The sequence below is a fragment of the Serinus canaria genome, chromosome 13 (assembly GCF_022539315.1).
Source record: "Serinus canaria isolate serCan28SL12 chromosome 13, serCan2020, whole genome shotgun sequence".
NCBI lineage: Eukaryota > Metazoa > Chordata > Aves > Passeriformes > Fringillidae > Serinus > Serinus canaria.
Genome location: NC_066327.1, coordinates 17,413,839 through 17,435,521, shown reverse-complemented (window position 1 = coordinate 17,435,521; position 21,683 = coordinate 17,413,839). Strand labels below are relative to the sequence as shown.

The 21,683-nt window shown below is 48.7% G+C and overlaps 1 protein-coding gene across 1 annotated transcript in view; it reads left to right on the top strand.

Annotated features, from left to right (window-relative positions):
* NR3C1 (nuclear receptor subfamily 3 group C member 1) overlaps positions 1 to 21,683 on the top strand; it is a 60,893-nt gene that overhangs the window by 14,501 nt on the left and 24,709 nt on the right. The window lies entirely within an intron of this gene.

Below are 21,683 nucleotides of genomic sequence, written 5' to 3'. Positions count from 1 at the left end.
CAGCCGTCCCTGGGCCAGGGTGGCTTTGCCCTGCAGACCTGGAGGAGCTGCCAGCCCTCAAGGATGTTGTCTGCAGTGACCCAGCAGCGTGTCGGGGCTCCTGGAGCACCTGCAGTTGCCCAGGAGCTGGAGCACTGTGGGTTGGAGCCCAGCTCTGGCCCTTGGCACAGGGGCAGGCTGTAAACCTGTAAGGTCACCGAGCACGTGGGGGCTCTTGCGAAAGAGCTGTCCTTGCTCCTGGAAGGAAAACATCATTTCTGATACTGGGATATTCACATCAGTGGCCTGGGCTGCTTGAGGGTGTCGGTGAGCTGGAAGTCCAGTCCACCTGAATCGACTGGAATTGCTTTTTCTCCTTTCTTTAAGACTTTGACATGATTCCTTGCCAGAGGCCATTTCCAAAGAAAGAACCCACCCAACAACCCCCCAGGGTCTCATGGAACTGGAGGAGCAGTTCTTCATGGGCTGGAGAGCTGGGCAGTGGGGCAGGATTTGGGGTGCCTGGTGAGGCTAAGGAGTGACCACTGGTTCCCTGTGGGTCAGCACTGGGCTGGGGAGGAGAGAGTGTGCACAGAGGGGTCTGGGCTGGCTGATCCTGAGCTGGTTTGGGTGCTGGGTGCCAGGCTGGACAGAGCACAGAGCTGAGCACGGGGAGCTGCAGCTGGAATGCAGGGCTGGGAGCCTTGGGAATATTGTCTGTGCATTGCTTGCACGGGATGGAGCTGGGACTCGGGAAGGGTTTGGGCTGTCACTGACCCTCTGGGGACACCCTTAGCTCAGTGTGCAGGTGGGTGAGGGTGTTTGTCACCAGGGAGGAGCAGCTGTGGCTGTGCTCTCATCCCAGCACTGCCCCTTCCCTCCTGACTGGATCCTAGAGCACTTCTCTGGATGGGTTTGGCTCCAGTGCTTTAGAAACTGTCCCCAAATGCCACCAGATAAGCAGCCAAAATGGAAGGGGGACAGTGGCAAATCCAGGGTGGTTGTGGTGATGGCTTCCTGCACAACACTTTTTCCTTTCCTTGTTTCTGATACTGGAATATTCACACATTTGTGTATTCCCCCCAGCCCATGTGTTAAATTCCATACTTCATTTTGTCTTTAAAATTTCAAATAAATCAAGGTGATTATAGGAAACAGGCTCTGCCAGATGCTGCCTGGGAAAATTCCTAAGGGCTTGAAAGCCATCCTTCACTTCTTCATGCTGCAGTCATCGTTCCAGAGACATCTAGGAAATTAAAATCTTCTATTAAAGAGATGGGTTCCTCTGTCACGCATATTACCATCAGGAGTTTCCCTGGCTGTCCCTGTCGTCCCCACACGCTTTGGGTTGCTGTACCAGCTCTGAGGAATGTTCTTTTCACTCCTGTGCTGCTGCCACAGATGTGCCACCAAAAGCAGCCAGACCCCAGTTTGGCAAAAATCACTTTTTTCTCTAGTTTACCTGCAGGGAGATTGTAGTGAATAGAATGAATATCAATTTAATAGAATTAATACAAATTTGTAACTGAAATGTAAACTTTCAAAGCATTTTTTCAACCACAGCAAGAAAGAACTTTAATTGTTCAAGAAAAACGAGAACTTGACCGTGTTCTAGCCATTCCAGTAGTTTATTTGTCTTTATTTTCTGACTGCCAAGATAGAACTGCCAAGGATAGAACCCTCTCTAATCATTCTTTCCCAGGGAAAGTGATTGTGTGTGTTGTTGCTGTGTTATAGATGTGCTGTGGTACTCCAGACTCCTCATTTGAGGGTGCATTAAATCCAGGGGTTTCCAAGGTGAGAAGTGGGGCTGCTGGGAGGAGCTGCCTCTGCTTTGGCTGTGTTGGGAGCAGGCTGAGCCTGGGGTCTGCAGGGGCAGGGCTGGGGAGGCCAGGGCACAGATCCCCCCTCAGACACTCCGTGTGTGCAGTACATTGTGTTTCTGCTGTACATTTCCCAGGGTGATGATGAATCTCAACAGTTTTCCCAGAATTGTAGTTTCAGTGAATAAAGCTGTTCTCGATGCTGGAGCGGGGAATGGCGTTGGGAATCCTTTGCCTGTTTCTGCCCTGGAGGGGTTTCTAATTCTTTCCAGTAGAAAGTCATCGTGCAGATACTGCAGAGCATTAATTGCTTGGCCTGAGCCTCGCACAACATGTGAAAATTAACAGTAATACAAACAAGCTGGCAGTGAGACGCTGCCCTGGGAGGCCTTGTGTTAAAATGACAATCACTGGCTTCTCCAGCCTGTGTTTTGAAGACCTTTCTGTGCCCATGAGTGAGCCCAGGCTGGGAGCAGCTAATGGCTCCATGCTCCATGGCTGCTGCTCTGCTCCAGGGCACGTTGCTTTGCTCTTATTTCTGGAGCTCAGTCAGGCTTTCAGATCACTTCCAAAGCAGTATTGTTTTGCTTGAAGTCCATCTTTGGGCAGTGGTGTCCTTGCTGTAGGCTGCCACAGTTTGTGAAGTGGAAGAGCAGAGCCGTGTCACTGCACACTGGAGCAGTTTCTCAGGAAGAGCTGTTGCACTGTTCTCACTGCCCTGGACTGCCTGAGGTGCTCCTTCTCACAGCCTGTGTCCTGGCCTGAGCACTTGGATTTCTTTGGACTCTGGACCTGTTCTGACCAAACCTGTTGGCTTGTTGCTGTTATTGGAAGATCTGCAGAATGTTATTCCTTTCCTCTTTCTGCAGGTGTCTGAGCTGTCACCTGCCTTTATTAATGCCTTTCCGCATCACGCTCGTCAAGCTGCTGCTGTCTGGGCAGGGGCTGTGTCTGTTACCATCCCTCATCTCAAAAAGTGGAGTCAAATATTTGGTGATAATTTTGTAGCACCTCAGCACTGACACATTCTCCTTTTATTCTGGACCCCTGAGTTGGTGAAGTCTCTACTTTCTTTTATTGTTGCTGGCACAGTGAAGACAGGATCCTAGAATGGCTTGGGTTGGACAGGACCTTAAAGCCCACCCAGTGCCACCCTGCCATGGCAGGGACACCTCCCACTATCCCAGGCTGCTCCCAGCCTTGTCCAGCCTGGCCTTGGGCTCTTCCAGGGGCTGCTCTGGGCATCCTGTGCTAGGGCCTCACCCAAAATCCCATCTAACCCTTCCCTCTGTCAGTTTAAAGCCTTTTCCCAGGCCTGTGTTGAAAAGAAAAGCGCCTTTTGTCTCCTTCTAAGTAACCTTTTGCCAGTCCAAATTTCAGTTTTCAGGCCAGCCAGTCTGGGTTTTGCAATTGCCTTTGATAAATAAGCAGTGTCTGGGTTTGCATTTGACAGGACAGGCATGTTGGAATTCAGTTGGTGAAGCCTTTTGCCCAAAACTGCTTCCTCACCCTAGTGATGCCTTTTACTGTTAAATCACCAGCTGTGATTAGATCTCTTACCATATGCAAATTTTAAATTTTCTGTTATGAAACTTGTATTTACTTAGATATCTGCTTAGGTATCTACTCAGATTAGAAGACACATGCAGAAGGTCTGTATTTGATGTTTAATATTTTTAGAGAAGTAGCTGGTTTTCTCTCAGGTTAGACATGCAAATGTCAGGCAAACACTTTGAGTCACAGGTCTGAAGGCTGTTGGTCAGTCCCAGCCTGTGGGACAAGATTAGAGTGTCTGGCTGTGAGAGATGGTCGAGGACCGAGTCTTTCCCTTAACAAACCAGGGGTTTTGTAACTGTCCACGTAAAGGCAGGGGAGAGCTCAGCCACCATCCCCTGCCAGCTCCTTATCAGCTCTGCTGCAGCCTGTGCTCTGGAATCACAGAGCAGGATTAGCTGGGGCTGATGTGCAGCTGCAGATCCAGCCCAGCAGCACCTGGGATCAGACACCTTCTCCCTGCCTGGGATCAGACACCTTCTCCCTGCCTGGGATCAGACACCCTCTCCCTGTCCCCACTCAACCATGGAGCCCTTCAGGCTGGCCAGCAGCAGGAGCTGTGTGCTGGCCATGGCTCCTGGAGCCCAGGCTGGGGCTGTGCAGTGAGCTGGTGTTTGGCTCAGCCTGTCAGGGTGGGTGCTGGTGGCAGAGCTCAGCCTGCCAGTGTGGGTGCTGGTGGAGGGCTCAGCCTGCCAGGGTGGGTGCTGGTGGAGGGCTCAGCCTGCCAGGGTGGGTGCTGGTGGAGGGCTCAGCCTGCCAGGGTGGGTGCTGGTGGCAGAGCTCAGCCTGCCAGGGTGGGTGCTGGTGGCACCTCTGCTGTCCAGGCAGCTGCCAGGGCTGCTGCTCAGGGTGGCATTGGCAGCAGCTGCTCCTGCAGTGCTCATGGTCAGCAAGGGGCTCAGCCCAAAGCTTCATGCTCTGTATGACTGCAAGGGAGGAGAATATGCTTGGAAAAAGCCACTGCTCTCTGTTTGTGGGGGCCAGAGGCACTTGCCAAAGCCATGCCAAGGCTCCAGCTCCTCTGGCACGTGGCTGGTGAGGCTGGGACCTGGCCACCAGGACTGTCCCAAATGAAGGTGCTGTGGCAGTGTTCTGTGTACACTTCAGGACTTGGCTTGTGGAATGTTTGCCAGCACCCATCAGCAGGGTTTTTCACTTGAATCACAGATTAGGTTTACTCTTCAATAACTGAGAGCTCTTGGAAGGAAGCAGACATCTGTGTGGTGTGTCTGCTTCAGGTGTGCATGTGCTCTGTGCTTGTGCTTGCTCGAGGAGCAGGGAATCCTGAGAGCTGGAGTTCTACATGGGGGGCATGTACACAGCAGCATTATTTCTCTATAGTGATATCATTCCTGCTTGCATCTAAATGCTCTTGCTGGTTTGATACATAAGAGTTCTAATTTGACACTGGATTCTTTCACCACTGTATATATTCAGAAGTGAGTGTAGTAGCCATCAGCAGTGAATATTTTTATTGTTGTCAGCCTTGCTCTTCCTTCCTCTCTGACCAGAAAACTTGGTTCTCTTTTGGGTTCGTGGATGCACTCTGGAGTTATCAGTGGTTAGACAACAAGTAAACACGTACTGTACATGGGCTGCTGGCCAGCTGGCCCTGGCAGCCGGCAGCTCAGGACTTGCTTTCAGCCCCAGAAGAATGCCTGTTTGCTTGGTCATTTCCTTTCCTTTCAAATACAAAAAAATAAAACTTTTTTCCTCCAATTAAATTGCTTTCCTGGCCTAAATATTGAAATTAGGGAGAGAGCTCCTCAGATATTGGGGCTTGGGCAGTTGGGGAGGGAGCTTTTGAGTTTGCACAGAAGCCCTCGAGAAGCACTCACTGGGATGGGAAGTGACCAGGCAGAAGAAATTCACTTCTTTTTTTCCCCTTTCTTTGTTCAACACTGACTTTCTCTCCCTGGCTCTGTTCTGCATTTTCTGTGGCAGCTGTGCTTGCCCCCAGAGAGGTGTTGGGGCACACAGAGCCCTCGAGGGACAGTGCCCTGAGCACGGGCTGTGTCCTTGAGGCTGAGATTTTCCTCTGCTTGGAAAATCCCCTTCCACGAGGGTGTTTTCTGTATGTCTTGAACTCCAGGATGGAGAAGGCAACCCAGAACATGACCTGAAGCACCCTGGGACATACCTGGCCACAGTACCCTGGTGTTTTGCACCACTGTGACTAGTTTTCATCCAATATTTGAGTGATCACGTTTCTGTCATGTGGAGTTAAAAATGTCTATGCTGTAAGCTGGAGAATAATTAGAATGAATGCATGCCTGTAATTGATCTTTTTGCTGGTTATTATACTAAAGACCTGCCAGGAAATTTGCCTCCTTTCCCACATCACTTCTCCCCTCAAAATGTGCTCAGGAACTCCAAAACAAAATCCCTCTGCTGGGAAAGCCTCAGCACGTGAATCGAGGCTCGTGGTTGTGGCTCCTTCTCTGACCCAAGGAGGATTTTTGCAAGGGCACCAACACAATGTGTGCATTATTCCCTCCAGCTCATGGGTTCTTCAGCCTGGGATAATGTATGGGCAGGTTTAACAGGGGCTGCCCAGGGGGGTTGGGAGTGCCCATCCCTGGAGTGCCCCAGGAAGGGCTGGAGGTGGCACTCGGTGCTCTGGGCTGGGGACAAGGTGGGCACTGGGCACAGCCTGGGCTCACTGGCCTTGGAGGTCTTCTCCGGTTTGAATGATCCTGTGATTTTGCTGGCATCCTTTGAGCAGTGTTACATCCACCAGAGAGTTATTGTTGGGTGTTGGAGTGAATCTGCTTTTGCAGGGAGCTTCCCAGTCATTGTTTCTGACCCTGCACTCCTAGGGATCATCTCTCTTCCTGGCTCTAGTCTGAGGTGAAAAGAAATCAGAGGGTGTCTTGGCACTGGGGTTGAAACAGCAGCACAGGTGGTCTTGGGGTTAATTTACTTATTCCACAGAACCCTCTTCCCAACTTAATTTTATCGCTTCCTGCGATCTGGTGTCTCTGTCCATGTAATGCTGTTTTGCAATAGCAGTTGCATTTCTGGCAGCTCCTGGGCTGGTTCTGCTTCCTTGGGGTGACAGAGCTGCCCCCACGCAGCCACAGCTGCCCCTGCTCGTGGTGCAGTGCTCAGGGGCAGCCTGGGCTGGAACACATGGATGTGTCTTCTGGAGAGGCTGGGGAAGGTCTCAGGAGAGACCCAGCATTCTGTATCTTGGCAAATCAGAATAGCAGAGGCTTTCAGGAGAGTGAAGGCTGATGATAGGAGCCACCTTCTTTTTCAGCTGCCTCAAAAAAAAGTCAAGTAAAATGCTTATTTTACACACCAAGGCTGTGAGGGAGTTTGCCTTTTAAAAGTGTGTAAAAACTTTCTTTTCATATTGTAGTGATCAGGACTGAATGTAAAGGCTGGTTTTGAAATCAATAATACTTAGTGGAAACTGGGTTTGAGTATTTTGAATAGTTTTCTTCATTATTAATTTCCATTTGAGCACTTTGAAGCCTATCAAGTCCATTTCCCGTCTCCATGATCACATTGAGATTACTTGGTGGTTTCTCTGATCTTCTCAAGGCCTTGCTTTCTGTAAATGACAGTCCCTGTGGTATTTATAAAACTGTTTTTCACTTGGTGGTGTTATTAAAAAATGCCGAGCAGAAAAAGTGAATCTGGAAGGAATGAATTTGGTTATTTCTGACTTTGCAGCACTCTTGGGTGGCTCTTGCTGGGGGAAGGAGGAGGCTGGTTCTGAGCAGGAGAGCAGTAACCGTGGGTTTATTCTGAGTCTGGGGAGCACATTCCTGGCTGCAGTTAAGGCTGTAAGGAGGTAAGGAGTGCTCTGCCAGGCTGCCATGTGCAGTCCCTGCAGGGCTCCAGGCATCTGAACACGGTACATTCCCATAATACACTGAATTTCTGGAAAAAACCTGCTTGTACGTGTAGGGCTGTGAACACAGCCACAGATACTCCCCTTGGGGCTGGTCCTGAACCTCCTGCACCCTGGCAGCAGTGGGCTGCATATGGAGCTGGGATTTGGCACCTGCTGTTAGCATGGAGCCGTGGAATTTGGTCCTTGCTTCATCAAAGCCCATAAAATATCTCAAGTTTTTCTTACAAAGCTTAAAAACAGTACCAGGTCATGGTTTGAGGCTCACCTTAATCGTGAGATTTAGTTGGTGATTTCCTTTCAAATACAAAAAGTAAAACGTTTTTCCTTCAATTAAATTGCTTTCCTGACCTAAATATTAAAAGGGAAAGAGCTTCTCAGATACGGGGGCTTGGGCAATTTGGAAGGAAGCTTTTGAGGTCTTTGAGAAAAGGTTCTGCAGATCACAGAATCCCAGAATCACTGAGGTGAGGAAAGACCCCCAACACCAGCGAGTCCAGGCTGTGCCCCATCCCCACCCTGTCCCCAGCCCAGAGCCACAAGTGCCACCTCCAGCCCTTCCTTGGCCACCTCCAGGGATGGGCACTCCCACAGCTTATCCCAGGCTGAAGAATCCAGGAGCTGGGAGCAATAATGTTTTCTTTTTCTTTTCTTTGTGCAGCAGTTTAAGCCCATTTTCTCTCCCTGGTTGAAATCAGAAGTGCTGCTTTGTTCTTTAGCTGCACATACATTTCTCAGTCCAGAACAGGTTTTCTGAGAAAAGACAGATTCTCTTAATTGTCAGCCCTTAAGTGAAGCTGAAGGAGAAGTGCCAGATGCTGCAGGATTTGTGATGAAAGTTGCAAGAATAATCAGTCCAGGGAAACACTCATCATTGTCTCCTTGGAAAGGCCAACCTGCTTATCTCCAGCTGAGGGGAGGAGCTGCAGCCTTTTGCCTGGATCTGATATTTCCTTATGGATTGTTGCAGGGGAAAATGGGGTTAGCTCATGACTTTTCCAAGCTTTTTGAAGCACCACAGCTTCCAAAGTACTGAGGAGTAGCAGCAGTGATGGAAGGTGGTGGGTCTGCTCTTGTCATGTTGTCATTTACTGTATTTCTCTCATGGTGCTTCCTGGGTTTTTCTTCAGGACCAGCTGCAGGTTCCCCATACAGAATAGGGTGAGAGGAAGATCTGTGTTACAGGAGGAAAAGCTGGAGATGATGATGGCGTGTGCAGCATCATGAATAAGAAAATACAAAACTTAAAGCATTCCTTCCTGTCACTTTGATGATAATTTATATTCAGGCGTTGGTTAATCTCATCTAAATTCAGATGTGCTGAGGACTCAAATTTAAGAGCATAATTATCCATAGTTCAGTTTTCTCCATGAGGCAGTGGGGAGGAGAAACAGGCTTGGATTGTTCTTGGCTCTTCAGTGTTTCTCTGTATTACCAGGTAAGTGTTCATTATAGCCATACTTCTAAAGTTAGTACCTCTTTTGGTTCCTGAAGTGAGATGAAATTAATTTGGGGAGAAAAATTGACACAAGATTTTTTAAAAATATTTTGTTCTTAGGATGTGTTGTAGTTCTTTTTTTTTTTTTTCATTTTCTGTGGTGGTGGTTTATTTGTTGATAATCTTAATTATACTTTGCAGATTGAACATTGAGACACTGAAATGTTATGACTGTATCCATCCTGCATGATCCAGATGTTGTCTTAACCTTTAACCTGGTTTGTCTCTCAGCCACATCCTTTATTACCTTGCCACGAGTAGATTGGATAGTGAAGCTTCCCTAGGCAGGGTGGAAAGGAAAAACCCCATGTGTGGTGGGGTGACTCCATAAAAACCAGGAGCTCCTGTTCTCCTGGGATCAGTGGGATGGCTCCATAAAAACCAGGAGCTCCTGTTCTCCTAGGGGTCAGTGGATGGCTCCATAAAAACCAGGAGCTCCTGTTCTCCTGGGATCAGTGGATGGCTCCATAAAAACCAGGAGCTCCTGTTCTCCTGGGGTCAGTGGGATGGCTCCATAAAAACCAGGAGCTCCTGTTCTCCTGGGAATCAGTGGATGGCTCCATAAAAACCAGGAGCTCCTGTTCTCCTGGGGGTCAGTGGGGATGGCTCCATAAAAACCAGGAGCTCCTGTTCTCCTGGGATCAGTGGATGGCTCCATAAAAACCAGGAGCTCCTGTTCTCCTGGGGGTCAGTGGGATGGCTCCATAAAAACCAGGAGCTCCTGTTCTCCTGGGGGTCAGTGGATGGCTCCATAAAAACCAGGAGCTCCTGTTCTCCTGGGGGTCAGTGGATGACTCCATAAAAACCAGGAGCTCCTGTTCTCCTGGGGTCAGTGGGGATGGCTCCATGGCACCAAGAGCTCCTTCTCCCCAGGAAGGGCCAGCTCAGCAGATCCATCTGACACGCCATGGGTCCTGCTGGCTGCCCTGCACCTGCAGCCCCCAGCCTGTGCCAGGTGAATCCCTGTCCAAAGAAGGCTTTATCTGCAGGTCCAAGCAGAACCCTCTCCTCACAAAGAGTTAAGTGTGCAGCCAGAGCTGGGTTTGTTCCTGTTGCAGACGTGTTTGCCAGCGTGACCTTTGTTTAATGTTTCTCAGACAGAACATGTAAGTGACATGAGAGCGGTTAGACACTGCCGGAGGGATTTTAGCCTGGAAATACAGCCAGGCAATGGGCATACCTGTATTTATTGCACCTTGCAAATGCTCCTGGGATAGCTGCACCTTCTGGGGCTGTTGGAGCCTGGGTGGGAGCCTGTGCTGGGGAGCCAGGCTGGTCCCAGCCTCTGCTCTTGGAGCCCTGGCCGTGCTGACGTGTCCGGAGCCTCACGTGCTGCTTCGCCCTGAGCCACTGTTAAAAACAGGGAAAGATTAACCACCCTGCTGGTTCCTAAAGGTGGCTTGTTTTGGGGTTAATTCCTCTGAAACCCCATGAATCTCAGAGGAGCTTAGGGAGAAAAACTGTTTTTCTGAGGGAGCCTCATCCCAGCGTTGGGGTTGGCTGAGCCATTGGATCAGTGTCTCCCAAGCAGCAGCAGTTGAAGTTATTGTATGGTTAAAGCAATACAGAAATGCTTGTTGAAACCAGGATGTTGTGTTTTAAATAAAAGCGCCTCCATGTGCTTTTTATTTGAAAACTTAAGGCTTTGTGAATGTCAGCATCCCCTGTTAAAAGCTTGTTTGGTGTGTGTGATTGCACCTGTATGGGGTCTGCACCCTGGGAGTTTCAATGCTGCTTTGGTTTGTTCTCTGGTACTTGCTGCTGAAAAAGCTGATTATAAAGCTGAGACTGAGACTAAGTTGTACTCCTGTGAGGTCTTCTCAGTAATGTCTGATTGAAATGGATCTTTTTTTCCTCCTTTACTTTATGTTAATATTTTTTAAAGGTGGGATTGTTGAATTGACTGGTCATCTGGTGGGTTTAAGGAGCTGGCTGATGAACTTTCATTTTTTCCTACCCTATCCTGCGTCTAGCTTTGTCAGATTTTGTCTCTGATGCACTCTCTTCAGGTGCCCATGGCTTTGAAACCTTTCCTGGCTGCAGCTCAAAAAGCATTTTTTGATATTTTTATATTGCTCAATTTCATCAATAATATGGGAAACTGATTGCCATACCTGTTCTTTCAGCTCCTGTGTAATTATGCTTATGTAAGGATTTAAGGACTTAGGGACTAATACCAGTCTTAAAACTGAATTAAGCACCTGTTTTCTTCAGGTGCTGAGTAGAGTGAGCCCACCTCCCAAACCCAGCACGCAGTGAATTCTGCCTTTCCCATTTTCAGTAGTAAACACCCCATAATTTTTCAGTGAGGAATGCTATGGCTCTCCTACTGGAACAGTCTTCAGATGTCTTCAAAACCTGTTGCAGCTGTGAATGCAATATATACTCCATTGAGTAAATCTTGAGTAATGACCATAGTTAAAATGTTGATCTGAGCTGTTGTGACATGTTCTAATTCAGGAAAAGGAAAGAGTTTCCCAGCAGGAAGGTTTTTAATACTTTTCAGAAGGAATGTTGGGATTGCTGATGTTGGACACCTGCAGTAAGTCCAGCCCCGAGGACGCAGGAGGTGCTCTCCGAGGAGAGGGATGGTGGGGAGAGCTCGGGGTCTGTCTGTCCCTGTCGTGGTGGCTGAGTGAGAGAGGTAAACAGCCCATTAATGAAGTTTACAGATGGAGTTTAATTGGGAGGGGTTCCCAGTGCTGCTCAGGAAGAGAAAATACACAAAGAGGCAGAGAGGAACAATGTGGCCAGGAAACAGCGCGAGGTTCAGCGAGGAAGGAATAGAGCTTCCTTCAGCTGGCAGGGAGGGGAGAGGAGGAGGAAAGTGCATAAAAAATACCAGAAGCCCTGGAGAGGGAGAGGAGGCAAGAGCTAAAAGTATCACGGGGGGAAAAAGCACAGCACAAAGGAGCCCAAAGCCCCAAGGTGAGAGCTGCCTGCAAAGGCGGGTGTGGGCAGCAAGGAGGGATGTGGTGAAACATCTTTATAGTCTGGTGTGACTTGGTTGCCAAGTGGAAATGAAAGCAGGTAATAACCTACTGTGTGTGCATGTTATAGCAGAAATTGTATCTATAATTGCTTAACAGTGTTGACAAAAGTAATTACAGCACTCTTCAGGATAATTCAATAAAGTTGACTTAAAAAGCCTTGGAAATGACATACTGTATACACGTCATGCAGGTCTGGGGTGCTACTCCTTGCTTGGTCTTCTGAGAATATTACACAAGTTTCTGTGGCTGATTTCATGTCAATAAACAAACTTAGGACGTGCTTTTCTTCCTGTTCGTGCAGGGAAGAGTGGTTTCGTATTTGTTTTTTGCATCCCCTGTGTCAGGGGCCAGTTAAAGTGAAGTGAAATTGTGTTCTGAAGGGTGGTAAAAGTGATTATAAGAGTTTGGGAAATGGTTCTTAAACAGATTCACTCGGTTTTAAGCTCTGTTACGTAGACACACAGATCTGGATATGAAGGATAAAATGCATCAAGGACTGAATGTGAAACAGGAAAAAAAAGCTTTTGTAGGGTTTGGGGGGGAGACCTCAGCCTCTCCCTCAGGGCCCTGAGCCATCACTGTGCTCGTCCCTCAGCAGCTCTCTGATTTTAAAGTCACCAGGAATTTTGAATTTGCTCCCTGTCTTTCTTTCAAGAATTCCTGTTCCCTCTGTAAGATGGTGAAAAAGAATCCCTACCCTTTGAAGTGATGTTGGTGCTCATGACCAGACGGGGAGCACGATCCACGCGAGCTGGCGCTGCACCTCGGCTCGGCCCGTGGCGCTGACTGCAGCTGCAGTCGTCATCCTTGTGACTAAGATCTCAAAATCATCACCAGTATTTTTGTCTTCCAGCAAAGTACCCAGGATATGATGTTTTTATTGGGTTTTGTTTGTTTATCATGCTCTTGGAAGCAGTCAGGAAAGCTGATTCCGTCCTGGCGGGTTTATTGTAGCAAAGCCCAGTCTCCCTTCCCACTGCTCTTCTCATTAGAGCCAGCTCAAGCTCCTCCTCGGCTGTTTCTTTGCCTGATGATGAAAATAAGTGGATATAACAATGAATTTCCCTCTCAGGGGATCAAAACATACTGAATACATACCTGAAATTAGAGTGGAAACACAGTGAGTTTACTCACAGTTTGAAAACAACAGGCATGGACCTTCAGTACAGATTCCTGTTGGTAAATACAGATTTTCTATGTAACAGGTTCATTTCGTGTCGCATCCATGTGGAAACAAACCACTGCAATTTATGTGCATCTCTTGTGCCAAACAGAAGGGTGTTTTCAGTACTGAAGCACTAACTTCTGGGGGTTAAATCTTTTCATTGTCAGCTGTAGGTTGAGCACTGGCTGAAGCAAATGACTGGTGTGCCCATTGCCCATCCAGAATTTCAGGAATATTCTACTGTTAAAAATACAGTTCTCATTTGCCAGTTGATTTATTTTGGGGGGAAAAGTTTGCTTTCCTTCCTACAGATACTGGGAATATAACAGACACGTTCTAAACCACGAGGTGGATTTTGATTTTTCAGTAGTTTCTGCTAATAGCAAACGTCATTTGAGAGTATTTTTCTTGCTTACATGCCTTATTTAAACTCTGTTTTGGCCGCTTTCTTTTTGGTCCACTGGTGTTTTTTGAGCTTCTGGACTCCTGTTCAAAGTTTAAAGAACAATAACCAGTCAAATGTAAAATAATGTCAATTGAACCAGCCGATGACTCAACAGTCAACCAAGTCATCCTGGCCCTGCACCAAGTGGAGTGAGGCCAAAACCTGCAGTTGGCACGGGTCCCCATCCCTGTGCTCCATGGATCTGCACTGGGGCAGAGCCCAGGGTGCAGCACTGGTTAATATTCCATCATGAAGTGCTGCACGTGGGAGTGTGTGCCTCCCATTGAGGGAGCCCGTGCTGGGGAGGACCTGGAGTCTGCAGGGCTCCCTCCAGAGGGACAGGGACACAGGAAAACAGGGAATGGGCTTTGTGCTCCAAGGAATTCAGCAGCCTCGCTTGCTTCAGTAGCATTTCCCCTCTGAACAGAGCTTCCTAGAAGGGCTGGAGAAGGAATGAAGGAAGAAAACATTCCTTTCTGCTTCTCTTGCCCTCTCTTCATCTTTTCCTTCTCTTCTTCTTCCTGCTCAGAGTTAAGGTGTTATTTCTGCTCTGTTATTTGTGTTTGAGTTACATTACTCTTAGTTTCTTTTTTTTTGTATTTCTCCTGATTTTTGTTGTTGTAAAGCAGGAATTACCTCTGCAGTGCAGCTAAAAGCATGAGCTGGTGAATAAGTCTGTGTGTCCACATTGATACAACTCCAGGTCCAGACCACTGTTCCACTGGCAGCAGGAGAGTCTTGATTTTATTGTGTTTCTTCAGAAGAGAAGACATGAACTTCCTAGTTACAGCTCCAAATTTATTTATGTCTTGATGGTTATTTGGCTGTGGAAGGACTATACTGCAGCTTTGAGGCTTTTCAGCCTGGAGGAGAGAAGGCTCCAAGGGACCTTGAAACCCCTTCCAGTGCCTAAAGGGGCTCCAGGAGAGCTGGGGAGGGACTTTGGACAAGGGGGAATGGCTTCCCACTGCCAGGGAGCAGGGCTAGATGGGATACTGCGGGTGGGGAGACCTGGCACAGGTGCCCAGAGCAGCTGGGGCTGCCCCTGGATCCCTGGCAGTGCCCAAGGCCAGGCTGGACAGAGCTGGGAGCACCCTGGGACAGTGGGAGGTGTCTCTGCCCATGGCAGGGGATCTTGCAGATCCTTTCCAATCCAGACCGTTCTGGGATTCTATGATTCTGCTGCAGTTTACTTTAATCTTTTACTGCCTTTCTCTCTGTATCATTAATATTTTTCCATGTATGTTAGAACCAGCTTTCCAGATGTCTCTCTCCTTTCCTAGCAGCATCGTTTTGGCAGCCTGCACACAGTCCTGTGATTGACACGAGCTCTGGACACCGCTCATGCTGAGGTCATTAATGGAGCAAGTCCTGTTTAATACTTTAAGTTCAGTTCCTCTGGTACAACATTAATGTGTGCTGGAATAAGGGGTCAGATCCGATCTGTGCTGACTGTGGAGGAAGAGCCAAAATGCTGTGGCTGCTCTGAGCTCATGAATCTCTTGTGATCACCACAGAATGTCTCTGCAGCTCTGCTGCTGTTCAATTCCAGGTGCTGGCCCATGGAACTGGTGTGTTAAATGGTCAGTGTTAAGACAGTACATTTTGGGGCAGTTAGTTTGGCTCTTGGTTAGTTTGCAAGGTTCAGAAAACTGAAAACCTGCTTTCAAGAAAGGTAAAGCAGCTCTGAGGCTCCTGAGATCTGAAACAGAACCAGAAGCTGGAAGATACTTTTAATGTTATCAAGTCCAGGCTGTGCCCAGTGCCCACCCTGTCTCCAGCCCAGAGCCCTGAGTGCCACCTCCAGCCCTTCCTTGGGCACTCCAGGGATGGGGATCCAACCCTCCCTGGGCAGTTCCAGTGCCTGAGCCCCCTTTCCATGGGGAAATTCCTGCTGTGCCCACCCTGAGCCTGCCCTGGGCCAGCCTGGGGCCGTTCCCTCTCCTCCTGTCCCTGTTCCCTGGGAGCAGATGCCAAATCCCACCTGGCTGTCCCCTCCTGGCAGGAGTTGTGCAGAGCCACAAGGACCCCTCTGAGCCCTCTTTTATCCAGGCTGAGACATTTCTTGGGATGCACTGAAAATTAAAAAAATACCCAATTCTACTCTGACTTTTGCTCTCTACTGTGGAGTGCAATATTTTGCAGCTGTCCTGGTCCTGGCTCACCTCAGTCTGTGAGCACAGAGCATGTCCCTGTACCTGCAGGTTTGAGATGATGCACAGGCTGTAAATACAGGTAGATCAAATGGCTATTTTGTCATCCAGCAAAGCTTAAACAATTGGTATGGCCCAGGATAATTTGATTCCATATTTTTATGCAAAGTTTGTATTTGAGTATAGAGGTACTGGCTTCTGTCTGGGTCTCTTTTTTTTGCTGCCTCTTTATTTAGGGAAGGGTGAACAATGAAATTTAAAAAGCAGCACAAAGCTTTGGAAAAGTATGCCTAAATTGATTCATACAGAAATGAATTCTACCCTTGAAGGTAAGACTTTTTGGCCGCTTTACTGGAGCACTGTAATAAATATAAAAGTTTAGAACATATAATTTAATTATCATATTCTGGCCATAAATGCTTTAGGTCTGTAGTACATTTGAAATCCCAAGAGCTCTGGCTGAGGTTGCAGCTGCAACATCAATTACCATTTATCCATTCCAAGAAAGCTTTGCCTGTGCCCTTGAAACCTTCACGTTCTGGAGAGGCTCCAGGGGAGCGCGGCCGCGCTCGGCGCTCCCGGTGATGCCAAGATGGGAGCGGGCGCCATTTCACAGCGGGGCCAGGGCTGGCCCCCGGCCGGTGCCTCTGGAGCTGCCAGCCCCTCCTGGGTGCTCCCAGAGGGCTGGGCTCCCCTGGGCAGGGTGGGTGCTCCTCGGGGACTGGGGCTGGACGCGCCGCCGGCCCTGGGCAGCGCTGGCTGCCAGAGCGGCTTTGCTGCGTGGGTCGTGTTGGTGAGCTGCAGGTTCCTGCCCTGCTTCCCTGCTCTTTGTCTGACTGTACAAACCCACCAATGCAGCTTCAGTTGTATGAAGGGATGGTTAAAGGTGTGTTCTGTGGTGGGGGATGATCCAAGACTCTGCTGCTTGAGGGATCCCTGACATTTGGAATTTCTCTGTTGGAACCGTGGCATCCCCAGCAGCATTTGCTGTGGCAGGTTGGTCAGGAGGAGGGATGGCTGCTGCCCCTCCGAGTGCACACCAGGAGCTGCTCTGCCATGGGTTTCTGGCCCTGGCAGTGAGGGGAATTCAGCCATGGCCTTCCGCAGTGACACATCCCTCAGGGTGCCATTATCTTGGCCGTGTCACAGACGTGCTGCTCGGAACGAGACCGTTAGTTCAGCATCTGATTTCCTGGCTTATCAGGGGCTTTTTAATACAGTGTTTATCTGGGTGTGCGATAAAGGAAACCGTGGTAATCGTCCTGGTTCTCAGAGCAGCTGGAAACCAGACATGCTGGGGGCTTTTGTTTACAGGCTTTGGTTAAATAGTCCAGAGGAGATTCTTCATTTCTTACGGCATCATTGAGAACATGCGTGTCGTCAAGACCTGCGCTCCTACCGAAACCATCCAGGCCTCCATTTTAAACAGAAAATAGGAAAGAGTGCTGAGGAATGGGTGGGTCTGTCAGGAAGTGACGTGGAGGGAGGATTTGTGGCTTTATGAGCAGTCAGCACCCCAGTTCACCTTGGCTTGGGGTCTGTCACCATGGCAGTTTGTGCCTCTGCAGTGGCTCTGTGCCCCCTCTGTGGCACCCGGCCAGCCCGGGCTGGCTCTGTGTCTGCAGAGCTCAGGCAGCCTGGGAGGAAAACCTGGGTTCTTACCAATTTTCAGTCTCTTCAGAATGAAGTGAAAACATTTCAGGAGACAGAAGAAGCCAATGGTTCAGGTTCTCAGCAAAATGCCTTTCTGGAATTGTTTCCAATTGGCAAACACACTTCTGTTTTAATAGTCATGACAAGTCTAGTGTCAACAGCCTTGGACTGAAATTTCTTCCTGCTTGAACTCAAAACTACTTCCCTGCCTGAGAGGATATAAAAATAATTAATAGTTTCTCTAGTTAATGAAGAAATAAATAAACAATTCAAAAAATGTAATCAGGCAGTGTCCACAGCCTGGTGTTTACATTGTTCTCATTGCTGGAAGATAAGGAGGAGGCCCAGATGGCAATGACATTGAAAATGGTTTCTTTACTCTTAGTTTGGTGATACCACTTGCACCAGTAAGTAACTTGCCTTTAGGAATCCATTCCCAGTGGTTGGTTCAGTTGAGCTGAAGGACCAGGATGTGTCGTGGGCCACGTTTTGGTGTCTGGGGGTGTGAGGAGTGACCTCCTGTTTGGACAGAATGTGATCCAGGCTAGCCATCCCTTTCACACACTGGTGAGAAGGGGTGCAGGCTGTAGGCTGGAAATGGTCAGTAATTTTGGTCCTGAAAGTGTTCCCCTTGCCATTGTCTCACTAGATTGTTTTTAATAGGATCAGAGAATCATGCAGTGGTTTGGGTTGGGAGGGACCTTGAGGATCATCCTGTCCCACCCTACCACGGCAGGGACACCTCCCACTGTCCCAGGTGCTCCCAGCCCCAGTGTCCAACCTGGCCTTGGGCACTGCCAGGGATCCAGGGGCAGCCCCAGCTGCTCTGGGCACCTGTGCCAGGGCCTCACACCCTCCCAGAGAGAATCTAAATCTCAAATCTAAACCTACTCTTGAAAGTTCAGTACGTTTGTGATTTTCATTTAATATGCAAAGTTACAGGAGGGCGGTGTGTTTTTAAACTAGGTCACAGTGTTATGGGGTTCAGCACGTGGGGCTGTGCCCATGCTGTGTGGGGGTTTCTGTTCTGTGTGTCCCTGTCCATGTGTCCATGTCCGTGTCCCCCTGTCTGTGTGTCCGTGTCCGTTGTCCATGTCTGTGTCCATGTGTCCCTGTCTGTGTGTCCGTGTCCCTGTCCATGCGTCCCTGTCCATGTGTCCCTGTCTGCGTGTCCATGTCCGTGTGTCCCTGTCCCTGTCCACATGTCCCTGTCCATGTCTGTGTGTCCCTGTGTGTCTGTGTGTGTCCATGTCCGCGTGTCCATGTGTGTCCCTGTCTGTGTCTCCCTGTCTGTGTGTCCCTGTCCGTGTGTCCCTGTCCGTGTGTCCCTGTCCGTGTCCCCTGTCTGTGTGTCCCCCTGTCCGTGTCCCCTGTCCGTGTGTCCCTGTCCATGTCCGTGTGTCCCTGCCCATGTCCGTGTCCCCCGTCCGTGTCCCCTGTCCGTGTGTCCCACTGCCCAGGCTCTGGCTGTCCATCCCGCAGCAGGACCCCGGGTCAGGAGCCCTCCCCAGCCGTTGCCACGCCTGCCTGCTGCCGGTGACCCTTGAGCCAGGGTTGAAGTCCCTGGTGAATGATTAACCCTGGAATGGCTTTAATTAAACACCTCGATTTCTGCTCCGCTCGTTACCGGGGCGCCATCTTCGTTAAGCCTTTCCATTTTCCCTCTTCAGTAAAAGTGCCCATTTCACCCCTTTCATTAAGGTTTCCCATTTTGCCCCCATGTGTTCCATTGAATGGAAATGGTAAACACATCTGTGCAAGTAAATAAAATCAGATTGCTTATGAATAATTTCTAAAAAACACATGGGAATGTACTAAGTTTAGTACCCCATACCAATACCTTGCCTCCCAAAATGAAATTTAATCAAAGTTTTTTACGGATTTGGAACTGAAAGTTGGGTGGTTTTTTCCTCTCTCATCTGTGCTGCTTGATTTTTTCTTCTATCTAGATAGGACTCATAGTTTATTAGGGTTTGTTGAGCTGAAAGCAATTTCTGTAAATACTGAAAGGTGTTCCATTATTACATTACCTCAGAGTGTAATTTCCCTGCCTTAGCTCTTCCTTAGGAAGTGGTCGTTTGCCTTTTTCTGTGTATAGCTGTACAGGTGAGAGATCTGCACTGAACGTGGCTCCTGCAGGAGCCCTGCTGCCCTGCAGTCCCTCCTGGTGCTGCTCTCGTCTGGCAGCCCTCCCCACGGCCAGTAAATATTGCCCTTATCTGATACAGCCAGCCTGGGAAGATATGCCTGCAGCCCGGATTAGATTGCTGGCTACTGCTGTATTAATCAATGTAATCATTTATTTTTAGTTTTAGAAGTCATATCATCTGTTTTCTTTCTCATATTACATTTTCTGTGGTGCTGGTACAGAAAATGAGCCCTGTTTAAAAATTAAAGGTGACTGAAAAGTTTCAGTGGAATATGTTTGGCACTGTCATGGTTTCCCTGACAGCTGATGAATGTTTCCTTAAAAATGCTTTTGTCAGAAGTTTGAGAGGTATAAAGAGTTTTATTTTTGTATCTAAATTAGCTGTCTTCAAAACTATACATAGAAAGATGTTTCCATCTTTTTAATAATTTTAATGAAGCGAAGTTCTCAAGTTCCATGTTCCTTATTTAAACTCATAGCTCCTAGCCTGTACTTCAGTGTTTAATCTGAGATATTTATTATTGGAAAATGAGCTATTTGGCCTAAACTTTTAGAGAAAATAAGGGATCTTGGAGTAGCCAGACAGTGACTGCTGCTTGTTGAAGGGGTATTGCTTGATTTTGAGGTAAGTGTTGGGGTTTTTATTTGGGTTTTTTTGCATATGGAAGTCTAAAAGCAGAGAAACAAATTTCTTTTTCCAAACGTATCAGTAAGCTGGGGAGAGAAGAAAAAGAAATGAAAGAAGAAAGTAATATGTGCATCACATGAAAGGAAGCAAAGCTTTGAGGTCAAAGTTACTTGTCTGATGATCAGGCAGGAAAGCTGTGAGAGAGCAAAGAACCAAGGGTGGCTCTCAGGCCGGAGGCTCTCCTCTTGTCTCTGGGCTCCCTCTGAGATCCCCTGGAGCAGCAGAGCTGGCCAGAGCCAGCAGAGCAGGAATAGCTGTGGATGCTCAGCTCCCTTCCCAGGAGGTGTGAGCTCCCCAGGCACAAGCTGCAGGTCCGTGCTCAGAGGGGACAGGGCAGTGCCCCTCCATCCCTCCAGAGCTGTTCTGCAGCTCTGAGCCCTTGAGGAAGGCAGGCCTGCTGGCAGCCAGGCTGAGCTGTGATTGCAGATGTGTGTTCCTAGGGACAGGCAGTCAGTGGCACTGGCTTGGGTCGCATCCTGCTGTGCTGGGGTGCTGCGGGTGCACTGTGCAACCAGAGGGGTCCATCAGAGTAATTCATTGGGAGAGCCATGCCATGGCTGATGGGCAGGGATGCAGTGCCTCAGTGTCCCTGCTCCAGCTGACAGACACGTTGTGGGGGCTGGCAGCCTGTGGCAGAGCCACGGAGGAGACGTGTTGAACATTCCAGAGATGCTTCTGAACGCAGAGCAGCGATGTGACAGATTTGAGTTCTTTTCCAAGTTCTGGAAAGAAGCATTCTTCCCTTTGGGAAAAGAGGGGCCTTTTTCTTCCCTTTTTCCTCAAGTTTGACTCATTCTCCTCCATTCCTGCTGCCAGCCTTTCCAGCTGAGGGCTCTGCACCACCCTTGTTCTGGTCTTACTCTGCTCTCCTCTTGCAGCACGTTGAAGCTGTTGCTGGTGTTTTCTCTTCTGCTCAGCCCTCTCTGCTCTGAGACACAGCTCAGCTTCTCCCCAGCTCAGACACTGGTTTAGGGGGTCTGCACATCCCTTAGGTCTTTGCCCGCCTCTGCTGTCTCATTTTTTCCCCCTAACGCAAGTAATTTTCACTTCTCTCTGCCTCCTGGTTCCATTTTTGTCAAAGTGAGAACTTCATTGACACATTTGTTGTGGTTTGACTTTGATCCCTCCGTGTTTGAGTGGGAGGATCCTGCTCCTTGTCTTTTGATTGCCTCAATCCCTGTAGGAAAAGACGAGCACAATGGCAAAGTCCTTTGGATCAGTGGATGGGCCATTTCTCAGGTGCTCCCTGGGGATGGGACATATGGACCTGTGCAAGAGCAGAGCTCCCAGGTGTTGGAATGTCTTAGTTTGGGATGGAATTTTAAGGTTTGCGTGAGCGTGTTGGAGCTGTGGGTTTTTTTAAATGTGTGACCAAATCTGGTCAGACTTCCTTGAGGAGGGGAAAAGGAATTTTCCATGCAAAAGCCATCCCACATACAAATGCTAAACCCACATCAGGGAACGTGGATGGTCTGGAGAGTTTCCAAGGCGAGGCACCAAAACCTTAAATAAAAGTGTCATTTTTCTAGCTTCATCTGGAGAGTGGCTGGAACCCTGGTGGAGCAGGATTTTCTGTGAAAATCAGTTTCAAGTGAAGCAGGCAGTATGGAAATCATGTTTTAGGCGTTTCAAACTCAGTTGGGAATCACAGAATAGCTGGGGTTGGGAGGGACCTCTGGAGGTCATCCAGTCCAACCTCCTGCCAAGGCAGGGTCACCCAG